A 13,443-nucleotide genomic window follows, 5' to 3' on the forward strand; every position below is an offset into this window, starting at 1 on the left:
TTGACTTGTTTATGTTGGCACTGGCAAATCAGTAATCAAAATACAGTTTTCAAACCAAGAGGGATGTGTGTGTGTTTGTGAAGTGCTGGACAACACAGTTTTCCAGCACATTTGTATTCCCTTTTATTATCACGTGCATTGACAGGGTGAATAAAAAGCCAAGACAGGTTAACTGATGAAAGAGTAAGAGAAAATAAAAGTTTATAAAAAAAAAAACAACTTGGAGGTTTTACTGTTTGTTTGTTTTAATTTATACGGTGCCAGTACTTCAAAATATAAAGTTAAGATTTTCTGTATATAATAAAAAATTAAAATATTCAGAGTCCTTTATGCATTCTATTACAAAACATGGTAAAAATTTTTTTTGCAGCCAAAATATAATATTTTTTTAGGTGAGGAGAGCAGCTCCTTTCAAGAATAAAAGAAAAATCCAATTCCCAGCAAAGTAATGGACTCAGAGGCTTTTCATAAGAATAAAGGATCTGCTCTACAATTTTTTTTACTTGAAGGAAGGAAATGGTGCCATTATAATATTTTTCACTGAATACAAAAAAACAAAATGACATCATACTTCGGGGAGAAATCTGAACTGCAAACAAAACCTAGCGGGGCGAGATGAGGGCGGCTGCACATTTATCTCCCCCCGGCCCAAGGATGGCAGGAGATGAGTTAGGTGCAGTCCCAGAGCTGTGTAACCTCGTTCTGATCCAGCTTTACCCACAGTGATAAATCTCTCTTGGCCCCGTCCCGCGGGCACAGTCACAGTGACACGGTGGGCACAGTCACACGGTGACGTGCGGGCACAGCCGGGGCTCTGGCATGAGCCAGAGCCCTCAGAGCCAGCCCAGCACACCCACACAGACGAGTGTCTGTGCCCCTCTGCCCTGCCCCACACTCCCAGCACACCCACAGCCCCACAGGGCAGAGCTGCAGCCTGCCCCTATCAAAGAAAACGAAAAACACTGGGGTGTGCACCTTTTTCCTTTCAGGCGTGTGAATTATTCCAAAGTTGGAGCAACACTCCCGTGCCAAGACTGGCCATCTCATGTATTATTCACGGGAACCTCGCAGAATGTTGCTCGGCTGCTCACCTGCCGTGAATAATTTTGTTTGACAGGCAGGTTAAATGCTTTATCTTCCTAATCCTCCTCCTCCTCCTCGCAAGGAAGGAGGGCACTGTGGGCTGCCCTGAGAGGCAGCACAGCGAGGATGTTTAATAGAGGCTCTGGTGCAGTTCAACCCTGGTAGGCAAAGACTGAATAAAACCCCGGACTCGAGAGATGGGAGTGGGGAATGCACAGAGACAGAGACAGAGTCAAGAAATGTAAACTCTTTGTGAATAACCCTTTCAATGCCAGTGGAAGACCAGCACTTACCCTCATGTCAATTATGGAGAGCTCACCAGAGCTCCTCAGCGTTTCCAGCCCAACCCATGAGGGAAATAAGATGGAAAGCAGTGGAGCAGCTTGTGCTCCTGAGCCCAAGGTGGATGTCTCTGGCTGAGAGTTTCTGGCACTACTCTCTCTCTGTAAAAGCTTGAATGCAAAAATTTTTCTGAGACAAAAGGCACTGCTCTGAAATTGCTAACTGTGAATAAACAAGACAGTTGCACAGCTCATCATAACCCTAATGATCCTCTCTAAATCATGCAGGCCCTTCACCCAGATCTATTGGCCACATTAGCAGACTGCTGAGTGCAGGAAATATGGAGAGGATCATTTTTAAAGGGTTTTGCATACCATGCTCATTGGGAACCCTTTGAGATGGAGTCTAAAGCAGATGGTGAAATGGGAAAATTATTCACGTTAATTCTTTAGCAGCCTAAGATAAATTTAGAGAATAATGAAATAATGAAAGCCCCATCCAGTCACGTTTTTGCTATTGCAGCAGTCATCAAAGCCCTGACAGGGAGAACCCAACACTGCTGCATTCCACACACAAAGCTGCTGCTTGTTAATTGGTTCATAGACACAGGAACAGTAATATCCTGTAAAAAAAAAATATCATGTCATCCCCTTTCATTAGCTATTGTTCAATGGCCTGATGAAACAACAAACAAGCTGAAACAGCAAATAAACTTCAGAGTGCTGAATGCTCAAACCCTTTCAATCTTGCTTCATGCACATTTTCTAGGGAACAGCATCATCTGCTTTGAGCTTCTCAGCCACTCTCCAAACCCTTACGGTGAGACAACATTACCAGTCCCCCATGTTACAGGCAGGGAAAAAGAGGCACTGCTTTTATCCATGGGAGAAACAGCAAAGTCAGGACTACAGCCTACCTGGTCCAACCCCAAGACCGAGTTTTCCTGCTCATTTTGCAGGAGAATCAGCTCCTTGGGTGACCTGGTGTATTGAACCACCAAAGTCTGCTGAGCTGAACACGATGCCCCTGCCACAGCAACACCAGGACTTGTAGCCTGTGATGTTTTCCTTCACCCAGATAATCCAGAGGATGTGAGGAACATGCCAAAGGGGAGCCTCACTCCCACAGCAGCAGGTTATACAGAACTTTACTTACCCTCTCAAGCGCAAGAAGCAAATAAAGAACGTCACAGAATTCATGAGACGTTTCTGTGTGAGAGCAGCACAAAGCTCTGTTCAACTGCTGAAAGCAAATGAGGGAGAATGTAAATGTTTCATAATAAAAATGCTAAAGTTCACTCCTAAAATCACTAGTCAGAATCACCTAATATCAAGACATAATATTTGCTAAGTGGAAATCTCTGGCTCAGTTTTCACTCCTGACACTTTACTGCCCTGTTGCTTTCTGGCTATTTTATTTCCTATTAGTTTTTGGCACGCTGAGTAAAACCTACCAAGGCTTACAAGCACTCGGAGCTGCAACCTGCACTTCTCGAAGTGCCTGTCCATGGTGCTGACGCTGTTTTAATTTTGTTCTCTCTAACGCACTAAGGTGTGCAGAGTGAGCTCAGCTCACACAGTGAGAGCTGCTTCATTAGTGTTTTCCCATCAGGTTAGTGCTGGGATGAGCATCCAGCTGTTTCAGTGAATAAACATATCACCTGGACAGACTGCCCTGCCTCGTTTCCCAGAATCCAACAACCGTGAGACAGAAGTTACCACACTCCAGCACTGCCCACTGCCTGCATGGATTCCCTCTGCAGCCCTGGCTGAGGGGTGAGAGCCACCGGCAGCACCCGGAGCTGCTCCCACCCATCTGACCCCTCCAGGGCTCAGAGGAGTCAGTGACTGTGGCTTGGGAAGGTGCTACACATCAGCTCAGCTCTGGGGACTGCACTTCTGCTCTCAGTCCATGCTTAGTGACAGCAAAGGTGCACTTGCTGCTGCCACACACGGCTCTCACAGCTCTGCTCCCTCAGCTCCTGAGGTCCCAACCCCTCGTGTGTCCTTAAAACACCACTGCTTCCCCAGCTCCAGCAACAAGCTCAGAAAATCCTTCTTCCCACTTTGAAACATCCCCTGGGCTGAGGCTTTCCTGCCCCGCTCCCAAAATGAGGAATCCTACCAGAGGGGAGGAGATGGGAGAAAACTTTCTCTGTGTTCTTGTCTCTTCCCAGTGTCAGCCGAAAGCCCCGAGCCCTGGAAAAAGCACAGCTTGGTAAAGGTCATGATCTGAATGCAGATTATTCATGGACATGAATTTCTCTGCTGAATTATTCCAAACACATAATTCAGCTGGCTGTACTGAGCACATATAGGATGTGCCTCTGCAGCTACTCTAAATACAAAGCAGGGCATTAAATAAGGACAGTCACTTGCTTGGAAGCATAATATTTTATTTGCCACAAATATGCTAATTCTTTAATTTTCAGTCTCTATGCTAGCTAGAAATACAACCTGAGCGAGATAAGTTTTCTTGTAGCTGATTACTAGGTAGCATATCACAATTGATATATTAGATTTTAGACCCTGATTCAGTGTTGCCTTAGACTCTTGTGCAATTTTGATCACATGGTAATGGATTTTGAGTTGCTTACAAACATGTCAAGACTATCATCTGCCAGCTATGTCCCCATGCTGCTCATTATTTGTGCCTACCGAGTAAATTTATTGGCAGGTTTGTCAGAAAATGCAATGTTTTTTCTAGTGCCTTCTAAATAAATATCAAGAGGCAGTGAAGAACCAGCCATCTCAATGCCTACATCAACCTCCTGATATATCACCTGGTTCCTGGACTCCAGTTTACTGGATTCAGATAATAAAAGCAAAACCAGAAACATCACTTAACACTTCTTAAACTTCATTAGTCCTGCTATTAGTGCTGGATAAATCTTCACTTTTAAAAGGCTATTTTCCCTCACTGTGTCTCTGTTCAGCACAAGCTCCCACTGGGAGGGACCACAGGCATCATTTTCAACAGGATCTGGGGAGGCCAGAAAAATTTATTCTGCCTGTTGTAGGTAGGTCTAGTTAGAGCTAATCTAATTACACAGGAATTATGGGAATGGTCTCCAAGGAGGGAGGCACCAGGCCTTGGTCCAAGAGGAATAAACTGCAATTCACCAAAGCAGGAAGGCTCAGAGATATCAGCCTGGGGGCTGCAGAGTGGAATTCCTGCTCGAGGGTGCTCTTGCACATGGTTAATTATCCTGACTTTAAGTGTCCTGCCCAATCTGGGAAAGGGAAGCAGATGTTAAAGCTGAGCTGCAGTGATTTTAGGAGCTGGGGCAATACAGGTACGTCAGCTCAGGTCCATCTCTGAAATCAGCAGCTCTGGGGAGTTCTCCTTTTCTTGACAAATTTTAAAAATATCTCCAGGTATTTTTAACTCCTGTGGTACTTCACCAGGACAAAAAAGGGATGGGGAAGTTCACTATCACCAAATTTAAGAGACAAATTTACCGTTGCCCTGCGGCGTTTGTGACTGTTGATAGATTTAGTGCTTGAGTCCAACACCAGCACAGAGAATTTTAGGGGATGAAGAAAACAGAAGAACTGCTTTAAAACAAGTGCAACCCATTGCATCTCCTGAATAGACAGAGTGCATTGCTGGTTCAGGATAAATATTCAATTTGATTCTTATCTTATCCAAACTCCAAATCTCTTTTGTCATCAGTTACTTTCCAAGGCACTGAACAAGAGAGCTCTGAATTTATATTTAAAAGAAACAGAAACAACAGAGCCCTTCAGCTTCCTTTACAGAGAATTAGCCCAGCCCAGACTTCTGACAACCTTGGGGAAGTGCAAACCCAGAATGAAACTCCAAAACTGCAGAAATAATGGCAGTATCTAAACATTACAAAGTAATTTTCCAGACTTATCAGGCCAGGTCAAAACCCAGGACTGGTCACACTGGCAGGATGTAACCCTGTTGTACAAGACCAAGAGCTTTATTTAGATCTTTGTCAAAAAATATTCAGGTATAAGGGACTTTTATCTCATCTGTTCTCTTCACCATCCCATCCTGTGACCTACAAAATTGCTTCTCCACTTATTCCACAGATGGGAGAAGTCAAAACAAGCACCACCTTAAGCCAGGCATTTTTCTTGGCCATGTCCAGTCCATGGAGCTCATTAGAAAAGTTTGATGCAAACAACCCTTTGAAAAATACACATCTATTAAGTGGAAGCTGATCAGAAGAAGGATTCCCTTTCATATGTTCTCTTGCTTTTGATAAAAAAAAAAAAAGTCAGAAAATTATTTTTACAGTTCAAATAAAAAAATGCTCAAAGTTAGATGAAGTATCTTTTTAAAAATGCAGGAAAACATTAATTCCATTCAAGTAAACAAAATTAATTGACATGTTCCCTTTCCACTCACACCAGGGGAGTGACAAGTGGACAGCAGAGCAAATCCTCAGGATGCTCTTCCTGATCTGTGTTTTCTGTAAGAGAGGTTCCCTGTGCTTCTCTCAGCTGTGAGCAAGAAGCCCTTTATACTTAGAAAAGCAGCCTGGACTGACTAAAAGTACCTACATAAAGTAGGAAATCACCTTGGTCTTGTTGCCACAAGGCAAAGTTTGGGCATGAATTCATCACATCTTAAAAACACCCCTCCCCTGCGGCCAAAGCACCACCAGCTGAAGGAGTGTTGTAGTGACAAAGCACACGAAGGACCCCCAAGACCTGTGGGGATACTATGGCAAACTTCAGCACAATAAAGGGCTTTGCATGTTGGAAACATGAAGGCTTGGCTCTTTCTCTTCTATATCTTAATTTTCCTTTACAGTCCGGAGGCAAAATGGATCCAGTGCTCTTCAAGAAGGAAAAGAGGAGGAAGGAAAGTATAACCCCTTTCACCTTTGTTGTTCCCAAACCTACTCAACCTCATTATTCCCATGGTGCTTGCACACACACCAAGAGCAAGCCAGGGCCCCTTGGACACTCTGGAGGACACCTGACTCTTTGTGGGAACAAATATAGACCCCCAGCTTTCCACATGGACCACAGAGGGGTTGTGCACAGGAAGGACAAGCCCAACAGATTTTGGGTGTTGTGGGACTTGGAACAAAACATGAACAGTGGAGGTGAGTCCAAAAGCACAGACAGGTTTAGCTCCCAGCAGGACGTGTCATGCTACAGAATGTATGTGTGGGAAATGAAAGATAAACTGAAAAGATGAAACTGCTTCCAACAGCATCTTTAGCCAACCAGCAGAAAACCAACTGCTCAGCAATGGGCTTCATTGAGTAGTTTATTTGTGAGAGCTGGGCAACCCAAACCCAGGGGATTCTTCTAAAAATCCTCTGAGCAGGGCACAAGCATGGGTGTCTTCAGCAGAAGCACTTTCTGCTTTGTTTTCATATAGGGAAAGGGAAGGAGGAAGGAAACAAATGTAATAGGAAGGTGTGGAGCAGCAGACTGAGACAGCAGCAGGGGTGACAGGAAACAATTTATAACTTACTTGAGAATCTTTTCCCAGTCATCTGTGCTGCAGCTCAGACAGCAGTGCAGGTTTGTCTGACTGTATCACACCCAGACACAAAAGCACACGTACATTCCCAGTTGTTTGCAGCCACCTCTTTCATCCTGGGCTATGGGAATGTTTCAACAAGCCACATTTGTGCTGATTCGTTTCGTGCTTAGAGCTGAACGTAGATGGTGACAAAATTCACTTTGTTATGACCAGCTGAAAGGGGAAGCTGCTCTAATCCCATGGAAATTTCTCTTACAATAAATAATAATACGAGCTGAGATTCATGGCTTTTTGTGCAATATGGCAAAGTCAGAAATAAAAATGCAAAACACCATCCCTGAGATACATCTGCACCTTTGTTCTGTGCTGACTTGAGAGAGAGAGAGAGAGACTGGTGCTTCAGCTCAATAAGCTCTGGCCACCAGAGCTCTGGAGAAGTGAAACACAATGCTGCCATTTCCCAACACCCTTAAATAAATCCCAGCACCTAAACATGGGATTTGTTAGCTTGAGTGTCCTGTTGGAACTCATTAATCACCATAGAACCATAGAATAACCTGGGCTGGAAGGGACCCACTAGGATCATCCAGATCAACTCTGGCACCCCAACAATCCCATCCTGTCCCTGAGAGCATTATCCAGACACTCCTGGAGCTCTGGCAGCCTTGGTGCTGTGCCCAAACCCTGGGGAGCCTGTTCAGTGCCAACCACCCTCTGGGGGAAGAACCTTTTCCTGAGATCCAACCTGACCCTGCCCTGACACAGCTTCATGCTGTGCCCTCCACCAAGGTTTGGGTGGGGACAAGGGGGCTCTCAGAAGCCTTGTGACACCTACCAGCTGCACTTTGCATCCCTTTCCCTGTGTTTTGGGCTGGATCACAATCTGCATCTCCAGATTTGCTGTATCCTCCTGCAAGCCAGGTTTGCCTGATGGCAGTGCCAGTCCCTGCAGCTGATCAGGGTTCGGAGCTATTTCCCACTCAGGTGACCATTGACTGGCTATGCTGAGTCCAGGGAAAAACTGAAAGCAGGGAGTTAAGGAGGAAAAATCCAAGGAAAAATCTTCCTTCACAGTGTGGCTGCATGGGAACGACATGTTAAATTTACACCCATCACTCCATGTAATAATTACCCAGGCCTTCTGTTTGCACAGTAATTACAATGAAACAGTTTAAGGGGGAGGAAGAAAGTCTCAGAAACCATCATGGCTGGTTTTCTAGTCACTGCTTCCATCTTCAATTCCTCTTCCCTCTGCAGCAAAGGAGACATTTGGGCCCGTGACTTCCCCTGGCTGTGACCATGGGGACCTGGCTCCAGGTCTGTGGGATGTCACTGCCCGGGATGGGCTGTGGGGAGCTCAGTGCCTCATACCCCACCACTGACACCAGGGCCACATCTGCAGGTGCCACCCCACAGGCTGCAAAGGTGCCATCAGCTGCCCAAAGAGTCCTTCGTGGCTGCCTCAAGAATATCTAGTGAGTCCTTCAGATCCACCAGAACAAACTGTCATTAGCTTTCCAGTCTCTCCCATCTGCACAAGAGAAGGCTCCTCGATTCCCTAAATCAGTGGACAACTGGTGTGTAGGTTCAGCTGGGACCAAGCACAGTGAGACAGGAGCATCCCCCACCGTCCTTGGTGGCAGACAGGGAGCTTCAAAGCCTGTGGGTGACCACGCTGGGGTCACTAACATGCTTCACTTCAAACACCAACGCAAACTCCCAGCCTGAGGCATTAAAATTTAATTACCAGGGACAGCTGGATTCGGGCGAGGGTCTGACACTGAGGATCTGGAGGAGGAAATGTGCCTTCAGCAGCAAGCTGTCTGTGCTGAGGAAATGGACTCAAGCCAAATATTATTTATATGTCTTTAGGTCTCACACATTCTGCTCTGTCAAGCTTGGCTGGCCAAGCAACCAAAGCCAGGCCTGAAGCCTGAAGGAAATACCCCTGGTCCTCAATACCAGGGACCTGCTTTGCCTTCTGCATGATTTTTGGGAGGAAGCTGAGCCTTGCCACGTGGGTGACCCACATTTTAGGCGTCACACAGGGCAGTGGGACAGGAAGGCACAGACACCTGAGCATTGAGCCTTGGCTCAGGGCTGGCTGCTACTGCTGGTCCCCAGCAGCACCGCTGCTGGAGCATCTTCCAGCCCACAGCCAGACACAGCAAGAGTGCAGGTGACAGATTTGGTGTTTTCTGCTGGAGATGAAATTCAATCTCACTCAAATAATTGTGTTTGTTTTCCCCACGGGTTCCAATCAGGCATAGCCAGCTATCGAAAAAGCCAAATACTCATCAAATTTCCCTCTCCTCTCATTTCAGTGCCGCCGCTTGCAAATTCTTCTCCTGGAGGGGTGGTGTCAACTAAAATACTTGGGCATCAGCCGTGTTTTCCCGTTTTCAGTGAATCAGATCAAAACTGGGGGGGCAACAGGTATCTTTAAACACAGGAACAGTAATTTGTAAACAGCGTTTTTTGTTACAACGACAGGCAGGAAAAAACCAGCAGTTCCGAGTTTACAACACAGCAAACGTACAGCTCTTTTAAGGGCTGGGGGGGTGTTTATTTTTAAGCACACACACTTTTGCCAGGCTAAAGGGACGGTGCTGCCATGTGATGCCAAAGGGACCCCAGGCATCCACCTGCCACCAGCGTCACCCCTGGCGCTGAGATTGGGGCACCCAGGGGTGCAGTTGGGGACCTGCCACCCCAAAACCCGTCTCCCAGCCTGGCACGCTCCTGGCAGGAGCTTTTGGGTGGGGGAAGGAGTGTTCCCTCCTAAAGTGCCGTGCGTGGGGCTCTGTCCCCCTCTGGTGACCGGCTCACGGAAGGACAGAGCGGAGCCGGCCGGGGTGGCTCCGAGGGGACCTGGGGCTGCCGCCGCCCGGGATGGGCTGGGCTGGCAAGGCAGGAGAGAGACGTGGTCACAGCACCGAGAAGGGAGAGAAAAAAGGAGAGGAAAACAGGAGAGAAAAGAGAAAGAGGAGAGACAGAAAGGAAAAAAAGGGGAAAAAAAAGGAAAAAAAGGTGGAAAAAAGGGGGGGGCAAGAAAAGGGAAAGGAAAAAAAAAAGCACACAAAGGAAATAAAGAAAAAAATCAAAAAAAATAGACGAAAAGGAAACAAAAGGAAAAAAGGAAACAAAGGAAAAAAAAGAGGGAAAAAGGGAAAAAAAAAGGAAAAAAGGAAACAAAAGGAAAAAAGGGAAAAAGGGGGAAAAAAAGGAAACAAAAGGAAAAAAGGAAACAAAAGGAAAGAAGGGAAAAAGGAAAAAAGGGGAAAAGAAAAAAAGGGGAAAAGGAAAAAAGAGTAAAGGAAAAAGGGAAAAGGAAAAAAGAGAAAACAGAAATGGGAAAAGGGAAAAAGGGAAAAAAAGAGAGAAGAGAAGAGAAGAGAAGAGAAGAGAAGAGAAGAGAAGAGAAGAGAAGAGAAGAGAAGAGAAGAGAAGAGAAGAGAAGAGAAGAGAAGAGAAAAGAGGAAGAGAACTCAGTGCAAAATATTTTAAAAAGCAGCTCAGTGCCATGTAACCTCCTTGGGCAGGGGCCATTCCGAGGCTGGGTTTGCCCATTTCCCAGGGGGACCATAAACAGTGATGCTGCTCCCAGTCTGAAAATCCCCCTGGGAAGCAGGTGATGCGCTGCTCCTCCAGGGACAAACTGTACCCATGAAGGTTTGTACCTGCAGAGCAAGACACCACTCACCAGCCTTGAAGGGAAGTTACTGCTGCTCCTCATCTGCAGGATGAGCTTTTATCCCACTCCTGATCCAAGTTAAAGAAAGGTAGGGATGTTTTCACTGAGAGCAAACACCATCCTCAGGGAAAGGTAAACCCCTCTGTTTTCCGTTAAAGAAAGTTTTATACGAATCTTTTTTGACCAATCCATCTTTTAATCCACATAAATCCCATTGGAGATGTGAACATTAGTGGAGGAAGTGTTTACTGAGGGGACCCCTTGTCAACTTGATGCAACTTGAAAAAAAAAAATCATTTCACCTACTGAGAATAAGGAAAGGAATAGATAACTTTTCAAAAAATCCCACATTATTCCAGCAGATTAATTAGGAATCCACCTAAATGTTCTCCAAAATCTCTTAATTCCAATAAGAAAAGTTTCAAATTTTTGAAAGAATTAAAGGAGAGAGTAGAAAAGTTCCATCTTGGAAATAAGGAAGTGTGACAATTTTTTAAATCTTCTAGTACACTTTTAGCTTTTGGCCTGAAAAATCCTGGCAGTTTAACAACAAAAAAACTGTGTAGTTACATTTTTATGACAAAATTTTGCAGTCAGTAACCAAATAATATGTTTGGGTTTGTTGTACTATTTGTTGGGTTTGGTTTTGTTTGTTTGTTTGGGGGGGATTTGCCATCTTGAGAGAAATGTTGATTTCTCAACATTTGGTTAAGAAATGGTGGATTTGGTTAAAATTATCTGGAAAAGGGCCCTCAGGCTTGGCACAGCCCTGCCATTCATAGGCAAAGCTTCTCAGATTAAGAGCAGCCTTCGTGGGCAGCTACATTTGTGTGGATGTGATTTTGTTCTCCACAAGCAAACTCAAAGCCATTTTAAAAAGCACTTTGGAGATAAGTGGAGAAATAACTGGAGAATTTTCATAGACGCCTTTGCATTCCCTGAGATCCCTGGCATTTGAGGGTTTAGCTGTATCAATACAGGCAATAAGGCAGGGAATTCAGAGGCCAAACTCAAAACACTGTCACAACTCCAGCAATCACTGGAGCCCCACCATCACCTTCATCAGGGCTGAGATTTCATGGGAGTTACGTCATTTTTGTGGGATTAAAAGGCCTGTAAGAGATTCTCAGCACTCACTGCTCCTCTGACATGCACAGCACTGCACAGATGTGGGAGGCACATGCAAAAGAGGCAACTTTTTCTGCTGGGTTTCGGGGGGGGGTTGCATTTAGGATTGCAGAGTCTTGTGAAGCGACATTTCTCTCTCTGCCCTAAAAACTTTTGGTTTACAACCACCAGCCTGAGAGCTAGACTTTGTGATCTGACTCCTCTGCAAATGCTTCACAGACAATTTTCCTTGAATATTTAAAAGTGCTTACAATGAGGAGGTTTTGGCGTTGTTTTTTCACAGGTGGAAATAATCCTTCTACCAGGCTTGGGTACTGTTACTGAACAGAGAAAATGTTCACATTTGTGAACACCTCCCAGCCCTAATTGCTTTGCTGACATCATTATCCTGTCATTAAATCTGTAATTTGAAAGTTTTCTAAGCCTTTCATTGTGCTTGAAGCCACTTCTTTTAAGGGGAACTTGAAGAGGGGTCTGTTTTGTATCCCATCCTCTTTGCCATCAGCTTCAGCACATCAAGAGGTTTTTCCTCCTTCCTGCCCTGGTAAACTCTCTGTGCATCATGTCCCTGTTGTTCTACTGGCCTGTGCGGGTCATTCTGGAAAGACTGTCCTGCAGAAATCACTGAAGTTCAGCACTGAAGGGCTCTCACGGTGAGAAATGTCACCTCACCCACATCCCTGCCCTGCTGAAGGGTCCTGGAATTTCTCCAGCTCAGTGAGAGCAGCTCTGCAGAGCTTCTGGGAGAGGCTCCTCCAAAAAGATCTGCTCTAGAACCATGAGATGTAAAGCTCACAGAATAAAATCATAAATTACCCTGAGCTGAAAGGATCATCAAAGTCCAACTCCTGGCCCTGCACAGGAGCACACCAAGAATGAAGAGGTGCTGCAAGGATTTGTGCATTCCCAGCCCGTGTCTGCTGGCTGGCACAAAGGAGGTGCTGTATGAGCTCCATCCATCCCCAGGGAACATTAGGAACCAGTATTTCCCTATCCCTACTAATTTTCCCCCCCAGTTTCTCTGTTTACAGCTGTGCCTGTTCGCTTCATGTGCCGTCTGGTGGTGTCCTCTAGTGGCTCCTTCCTGCACCAGAAACGCCACCTTCCCCAGCTAAATCATCTCAGCTGCATTGTGAAAGCATTTGGGGGAAAAAAACCCCACAAACTTTTGACAGAACTCAAAGGAACAGAAGATAAATGACATGCTTCTCCTCCACTTACGTACTTAAAAGTTATAGCAAAATTCACTCTGTCCTAATAGTGCAGAAAAGTTATGGAAGGTAACAAACAGCAGCACGATTCAATATTTTTTAAGTGATGGCTTTCTATAAATATGGGGGGGAAATAAATCAGAAATGGCCAGTAGAACTATTAATTAAAATACGAAAGCAGATAAATAATGAATAGCAGTGTCATGTATTCATTAAGATTCTACAAATGAAAAATATCTCTCCCGGTTATTCCTTTGATGAATCCAGCCCAAATATACTTGAACTGCAACATAAAAAATTCAGGATGCTCGTATTTCATTCTGTATCAGCCAGTCTCAGATCCTCAAATCCCAAAGCCAAGAACTGCAAATGTCTAAAAGCAGCACCAATACCAACATCTTCCTCTGGCCCTGGGCAAGTCTGGACCTGGTTTTGAGACAAGAATGTCCCTAAGGGAATCATAGAATGGTTTGGGTTGGAAGGGACCTTAAAGTTCATCTCATTCCACCCCCTGCCATGGGCAGGGACACCTTCCACTAGCCCAGTGGAAGCCCTGTCCAATCTGGCCTT

At 45.3% G+C, this 13,443-nt stretch overlaps 1 long non-coding RNA gene across 7 annotated transcripts in view; it reads right to left on the reverse strand.

Annotated features, from left to right (window-relative positions):
• The window catches only part of LOC114004183, a 133,562-nt gene that overhangs the window by 26,743 nt on the left and 93,376 nt on the right, over positions 1–13,443 (reverse strand). For all 7 annotated transcript variants that reach the window (XR_005563884.1, XR_005563880.1, XR_005563883.1 and 4 more), the window contains exons 5-6: positions 3,490–3,563; positions 2,521–2,607 (exon numbers count right to left, since the gene is read on the reverse strand). This is a non-coding gene — a long non-coding RNA (uncharacterized LOC114004183). The remainder of the gene's footprint in view (positions 1–2,520; positions 2,608–3,489; positions 3,564–13,443) is intronic.

The sequence above is a fragment of the Pipra filicauda genome, unplaced genomic scaffold, assembly GCF_003945595.2.
Source record: "Pipra filicauda isolate LSUMZ 115617 unplaced genomic scaffold, ASM394559v2 scaffold265_size1292809_pilon, whole genome shotgun sequence".
Lineage (NCBI taxonomy): Eukaryota > Metazoa > Chordata > Aves > Passeriformes > Pipridae > Pipra > Pipra filicauda.